Here is a 7,793-nt window from a genome sequence, read left to right as displayed (position 1 = left end):
TAAAGGTCTAAGAATATATGCACAACATTGTTATTATAGTGTAATTATTGTCATTATCCAAACCTGTTAAACAGCAGCTTTTAAGATTGATGCTACCACCATGTGCAAAGAACAGGAGACACTGCTGGGCATATTTTTGTGATCACTTTTATTAAATTTTCCAATTAACCTTATTCGGCAAACTGTCACATAACCACCATTATGAGCCACAGTTGTCATGACAATCTCATGTAGATGCCATGTAGCCCTGTGAAAATCATCCCTAGGTAAAAAATTACCCTAAGAAATAAGGGTACCTATTAAATGCTTTTATAACACATTCATTATCCTTACAACTTTGCTTTATCAAGCAATACTGGAGAATCTATAAAATATTTATGCCAAAACAAGTGAGGTGACAGATTTTAGGGGACATTATGAAAATTTATGGTTATCGTCTGGGATTTAGGTGGTGGGGAAGCCTGATGTCTTCCAATATATCTGTTTCTGTCCTGTAGGAAAATGTATGATTTACATTCCCATTAAAACATACCTGAGGTCAGCTCTGCAGTCTTACCCTTAAAGTGAACTTTGGTTGTGTTTCTGGGGGAACCCTTATATGGTCTTTGTAGAACTCTACAGCAGTGGTTCCCTATCAGAAACGGTTTCAAGTAGAACTAGTAAGTAGAACTTAAGCTAAGAACCCTTGATTAATCAGTGTAAGTGTGCTTGCTGTTCACAGAAACCAAAAGTGGGGGACCTTCATGTGCTTGAACTCAATTTTACCCCTGCATGCATATTATCTTTAATTTTACCCCTTCATGCATATTACCTGTAATTTTACTCCTGCATGAATAGGATCACCACCTCACAGCACCATGGTCCTAGGTTTGATCCTGAGCTTGTGTTATGTTATGTTACTCCACTGTCGAAGTGGAGTTTTGCATGTTCTCCCCATGCTCATGTATGTTTCCTCTGGATTCTCTGGTTTCTTCGCACTGTCCAAAAATATGCACATAGGAGAACTGATTATGGCAATTTACCCATACTGTAGGTGTAAATCTGAATGTGTGTGTGCATGGTGCCCTGTCATGAACTGGCATCACATCTAGGGTGAATTCTCCTACCTCGAGCTCATTGTTACCAGGATTGGTTCTGGATCCACCGTGGCTCTGATCAGGATAAAATGGTTACTGAAGATGAATGAATTACTGTTTTATTTTGGTGTGTTTTATATGTTTCCTAAAGAAGAAGTGTCTGAATTTATTGGTATATACAATCAATAATGATATTTGATTTCTATATTCTTGGCACAAGCTAGACAAAACCTAGTGATATTCAACTCTATTAAGACAGTTTGTCATTGTAAGCATGTTAAGATTCAGTCATTTATTCTTAACTCTTCTATGTCATTTATTCTTAACTCTTCCTATGTGACACATTCAACAAGACAGTGAGGAGGAAAATTTAATGGGTGCTTTGGATTATGGTAAAACAATCATACTCACGTCAAACGAGTCTGAGAGTTTGTCTAACTCAGTCTCTGATTATATGAACTAAGAATTCCACAGGATTTTCTAATTTGAATTTGATGTTGTATGGTGTGAGGAGGCAAAAATCTACATAATAGTAATACAAAAAAATAATAATCATAAAAAAATCAAGTGCATGATAGTAGAGGATTGCCATTACAGATCTCAGAGGAGCACTGTCTATTATGTTGATTAAAAATAGTATCCTATAACCACTCTGTAACTCCAGCTCAGTGAGCTGTTTTACTTAAACCCACCACCATGCTCTGTTTAATCAGAATGGAAATACAGTTGTTCAGCTGTTATTCTGTTGTAACTCTGAATATTCACTCAGTAGAAACAAAGCCACTTTGGTCTGACATAGATCAAATGTAATTAACTTAGAAGCAAAATACCAACCGAACATGCACTGGCTGTACAAACCTGTCTTATCTGGTGTAATAATTCATAATCTATGTACTCTGTATATGCTTGTGTGTAGTGTGCAAATGTAACAGTAAGAATGTAGAAAAAAAAATGTAGAAAGAAATTCAGCACGCACACAGACACGCATGCACACACACACACACACACACACACACACACACACACACCTAAAACAGTATAAGCTATAATGGATAAAGATTTGCCACAACAGAAAGCCCCAGGCAAAGTTAATTACACTTTGAGTTGCACTGACAGATCATTTCTCACTCATTTGTTCATTCTTATCTGTTAATATGTTAATTTAGCTGGATAAATTTCAGATCGGGAAAACACAGCAAATCTATGGATAAAAAGTTCTGGGCAAGCAGGCACCACTGAATCATTTTTATCCCTTTTCTCTGCTAATAAAATATTCATAGAAACCCATGTGCTTCAAAGTATCTTTACTAGATAGGTTATCAGGTTTGTGGTACTTTTACACAAATCATCATATGAAAGGCTCCTATCTCTTCTGCTTGCTAGCTAGCTATCTTTTACAAGCTTACTCATGTTCCTTTAATCTCTCTTAATCTCAATTTAAAACTTAACTTACACCAAAAGCCCTAAATGGCTGGTGCTTAGCTTACTTCCTGTCTAAATATGAATGCTGTGCTATGTTCTTGTGTGCGTGTTGGCTGTGATATATCCTTTCGCTGAGGTAAGGGTGGATGCTAAATGTTAGACCTGAACAGAATTTCTGAAAGCTGTCCTTCAAGAAACACTCAACTCATGAAGAACAAGAAGAAGTCCGCAGCAGTCTTTTGCTGTTCTCTTCTGCTGCTGCTTTACATTTTATGGTCATTTTCTCCTTCATCCTGCTGTCATTAGCACTGGATTAGTTCAGGCCTGGATTGCTTTAGACATCAAGCATCAGTGACTCCATCCATCATGAAATGTCTTTTTGCAGTGGATCATTACTGCCATCTATTGCTTGAGCGTCCCTTTGTCTCTTTCCCCTTCTCTCTATTATAAACTGTCCCTCTATCTCTCTCCCTCTATCTCTCTTGCTCTCTCTCTATATCGTTCCTTTTTCTCTTCGGCTGTGTCCATCCTAACCTCCCAGTGACGGCCTTTATGTATCCTTTCACTCCCACTGTGCTCTGTGGCAAGCTAAGTCAAAGCCACAGCTCCAGGGGACTAAAGGCTCTCCTAACCCCTCCTCTTTCTTCATTTTTTTTCTTTCTTCCTGTCGTCTTTTACTGGGGACTTCTGAGTGGCAGCCAATCATGAGCTGAGTCATTTCTCCTTCACTCTTTCTCTCCCTGACAGCAATGGACAGAGAGAGAGTGAGTGAGAGAGAGAGAGAGAGCAGAAAAGCGTGTAAATATAGACAGAAATTATGAAGAAAAAAAAAACAACAGAATAAATGTAAAAGTAGAAAAAAATCAATCATACACATGCATTTGGATAGAAACAAAAAAAGAAGCAAGGAACACAGTGGGAGACACATTTGAAAGAGAAGACAGCATGTCAGTGAGGTAGCTGCATGCGCTCTCTCTCTTTCTTTCTCTCCCTCTCTCTCATACACAGTCTCTTTCACACTCACACACCCTGGCTCCCATCCACGCATCTCCACACGCAGACTGCACTCGAGCTTGGCATGTAAGTGCAGGAAAGGTGACAGAGCAGGCAGTGCTTCGCTTTGCTAAAGAGGGACAGAGCAGCATGACTGCTAACGCGTAGATCAGCAACGGAGCATGAACACTGAAGGTAAAACCTCTCTCACTCTCCCTCCCAGCCGTGTTCAGTCTCTCTCTCTTTCTCGCTCTCTCCCTCTCTCACTCACTCTCTCCCTCTCCCACTCTCTCTCCATCCCTTTCTCTCAGACAGATGAAAGGAGCGCACTGAAAGAGTGCAGTCATGTACATAATTTCTCTTGCCGAATCTAAAGGTTATTATTAAGACATGTGCGCTTCACCCCACGACTTATTCTGCTGCCGTGGACGTATCTCACTGTAAGCCAGTTAAAATCTGTGAATAAAGTTACCCAGAGAAGGATTCGAAGCTGCAAGAATGTAAGTGGACGGTTTATTCTTTTCATTTGCAGGATGTTAAAGAAGGTTTTTAACGTGAAGAAATATAATGCAATGATTATAGAATATGAAGGAATCCTACTTTGTGCATCAGTTCTTGTTTATAGCTGTAGAGTCACTTTTTGATAGCATTCCATCTCATGTGTGGAGTTTAGAAAGCTTGGATAAGGTTGATAGCATCAGCAATGTGAGTTCTATTGTTTATATATTGCTTAGATTTTTTTTTCTTTCCAGAAAAAAAAGAAGAAATGAATTCAGACAGAATATCTTACCTTAGTGCACATTCATGTTGTTCAACTTAGTGCATGGAGAGTCTGCACAGGATGGTGCTGCTTATTTTTTTTTATTCTGCGATTTCTTAGTAGTGCAACAGTGTAAAATACTGGATCATCAAAGACAGCCAGGAATAGAGGGAAATGCAAATTCTTGCTTTGAAGGGCTTTGAATTCCTTTAAATTCAGTCAGATCTTTAAATAGCCTGTCATGGACTGATAAGAGGAATTGTGCATGCTTTGATAATGTTCTCTAGGAATCATCCTTATAGGAATTCTCCAATTACACAAATGCTTTTGCATGATTCCACTAAGCCGCTTATTACTGTGAACTGTCATCTGTCCACTCGTTTACTGGCTGGCCTCAGGTCACATCATAAATTGTTTATGTCTATAAAAATGAGAATGAATGACTGAAAAAATCTATCTATCTATCTATCTATCTATCTAGATTGACTGATTTATTGATGCAACAAAATATACATTGCAGAACAGATGCAACACAATATACAGTGCAGAACAAATAAACAACACAACATAAAGAACAGAACGAGAAAACAGTGACTCAAGGGGCAAAACAGTAAAAAAAAAAAAAAGTATATAAAAATTCTTCCATCCAAAGTGAAGTTGTAAGTAGATATTTTCTACTTTTTCCACTGGAATTTATGTAAACTTCACCATGATGATTTCTGGGGACAGCTTAATGTTTTTTTGTTTGTTTGATTGTTTTTTTTTTTGTAGTGCCTCATTTATGTATTCACATTATTCAGTAAATTAGCTACAGATGTGCAACACTCATGACAGTTGAGTCTAATAACATTATCTTTGTAAAATCAAATGAGCTATGCGCTTTTATTTACACACGAACTTTAAATCTAAACCTTGATGGACTTTGGATTTTTATGAAATGTTTAGTAGACAATTACAACACTTGACAAGTATGCAATTTAGCTACAAAAAAAAAATCTTTTAAAAAATCTTAAAAATCTTACATGTACTTCTGCAAAATTTCTGTTTATATCTGTTCATGCAGGATTACTAACTATTTTCTAGTGTTCAAGTGTCATTTTTGAAAATATTTCAGTGAATACACAGCAGGTATTAAGTTGAAGATTTCGTTATTATTTACAGCTTACAGAGTGTCTCCTCAATGCAATGCAGTCAATATTGGAATAGAATAGAAAACAGCAGAGTGAGAGAGAGTGAGCGAGAGAGAGTGAGCGAGAGAGAGAGAGAGAGAGAGAAAGGAACATTGCCGTAATTGTGCTGCACTCACTGAGAGATGGTGAGCTCCACCAAGTGGTCGAGTTTTTAAGTTACTTCATGACAATTCAGTCCAAGCAAGAGAACCTCTTGTCATTTTTAAATCATGATGGTATTACACTATTAACATGCTATCATTTTTATGGTTAAAAAAGTAAATAAAACCTTCTACTGGGCATCTCTAGTTCTTATAATCTGATGGGACTGCTGCTTTGCGCACAGAGTCATTCTCTTAGTAGATATCCATGAAGTTTATCTGAAAGACTTATGATGGTGTTTCAAGCTTTGTATCATATGGAGTTCATTGCTCATCCAACATGTCATACCAGCATGCATCTGCCCTCTTTTGTTCCTTTCCTTTCCATTTCACAATCTGCCTCACTACTCGATCCCATCAGAGCTTCAAATCCATTTTCCATCCTCTGAGTTTGTTAGACGTCAAGGTCATAGGGAAGGAGGAAAGAAAGAAAGAAAAAAGAAAAAAACTTTCCTCCAAAGACACTGTGTAAAATGAATGTACAGACACAGACAGTGTTACCCCATATATGCGTACAACCATCCATCAGCACAGCACCAGGCGTGGAGAGGGCTAGCCCAGATTCCCTAAATGATCCATGTCTGAGGCAGCCCTCCGGGGCAAAGCAAAGAGAGAAAGAGAAGGAGAGAAGGAAAGAAATAACTGGCACAACACAGGGTTGAGCAAACGAGGCTGTACTGGACTATGGGAAATGTATTCCCAGTGGGCACTGCTGCTCCAGACTGATTTTTATAAGTCTCTGGAGAAATAGATCACTGCCTCGCAGACAGGACTACAGCAATTACAAAGACAGAGTCTCACTAGCCAGGGCACAGCCGCTCTACTGACCTGACTTACTACTCTCTCTCTCTCTGTGTCTCTCTTTGTGTGTGTGTGTGTGTGTGTGTGTGTGTGTGTGTTTTCGCATATTAGTCCTAGCAGTGATGTTTAGTGTGCCACAATAATACATAAAGCCCTGTTGCTTGTACAGCCAGTATGTCTGTTTCAAACCACCAACGCACCTAAGCACAGTACATTCCCACTTAAATACTTATTAATATAAAATTACAATGCAGTGAGCTATGTAAGCATGTGTACACACAAACACACTTGTACACCTACCACTTAAGCTAGTTAATACGACAAGTAAGACTGTGAGGCTTTATATCAGAATATTTGCCCTTCCGCATTCCTTTTTTTTCTTTTTTATATTAAGCTACTGTAAATCCTCCTACACTGAAGCCTTTCTTCATAAACAACTTTTAATATGCTGCCGACTCTTAATAAAATAATCAAGTTGAGATAATTAAATGAAAGTACTGAACATCTGGCAAGGATTTTTTTCCCCTCTTTTGTGGGCCCATCCACCCCCTTGGCATGGGGCAGCAAGCAGAATTTTAAAAAGATGTGCTGTTTTAATGCTTAATAGGCATGCTGCATCAAAGATTAATATCCAGAATGCTATTAAAACCCAAGGACAGCCTTGAATGTTAATTAGAAAATGCAATCACAAGAATCACCATAGTTTAATTGCCACAAACGGATTCTGTGAGATTCCAAGGATGCACTTGTCATCACTGTGGAACAGCTCAACTCAGAGTGTGGAGGCCAGTAAAAGGGGAAAAAAAAGAAACCCTTTATCAGCTTATAGCTTATTGGCATCCTCTAAGTCAGCCACCACCACATAATCTCCTATCTGGACCCTTCCACAATCCCCATCCTATAAACAGCCCTGTTACATGACAGCAATGATAACACTTTCTCAGCAGAACTGGGTTCACAAGGACTGCATACATGTGCAATCCACAGCATGATAGCTTAACGCTACCATGCTGCAGTAAGCACAACTTCATCATGGCAATGAAAGTGGCTGGAAACTTTCTATTATTGCATAATTTACTATACAATACTTACAGTGTCTATGTTTATCTTAGACATATATATATATATATATATATATATATATATATATATATATATATATATATATATTTGTAACAAGTATAGTTTCTATGTTTTTCGCCTATGTGTGAGTGAGTGTATTGACATCATCAGTTTGGATAACTCCAAAAATTACAAATCAATATTTTTACTGTCCTTATTTACTTTCAGTGTTTTTAAATATATTCGTTTGGTTATTTTCTCAAACTATTGTGAAGCGTGAATCTGCCATGTCACTCAAAACACAGACAAAGATGCACACACACTAGCTTTACTAGCTCTCTATCTTTTA

At 38.0% G+C, this 7,793-nt stretch overlaps 1 protein-coding gene across 2 annotated transcripts in view; it reads left to right on the top strand.

Annotated features, from left to right (window-relative positions):
* Positions 1–3,120: 3,120 nt before the first annotated feature.
* LOC113527542 (cadherin-10) overlaps positions 3,121–7,793 on the top strand; it is a 40,598-nt gene continuing 35,925 nt past the window's right edge. The window contains exons 1-2 of one of the 2 annotated variants that reach the window (XM_026915468.3): positions 3,121–3,686; positions 3,803–3,991. The gene's annotated coding sequence lies outside the window, so the exon portion shown is untranslated. The remainder of the gene's footprint in view (positions 3,687–3,802; positions 3,992–7,793) is intronic. The other variant, XM_026915469.3, reaches the window with a different exon arrangement.

Source organism: Pangasianodon hypophthalmus, chromosome 12, assembly GCF_027358585.1.
Source record: "Pangasianodon hypophthalmus isolate fPanHyp1 chromosome 12, fPanHyp1.pri, whole genome shotgun sequence".
Classification (NCBI taxonomy): domain Eukaryota; kingdom Metazoa; phylum Chordata; class Actinopteri; order Siluriformes; family Pangasiidae; genus Pangasianodon; species Pangasianodon hypophthalmus.
Note: the sequence above shows the minus strand (reverse complement) of the source record. Positions and strands in the feature narration are given on the sequence as shown.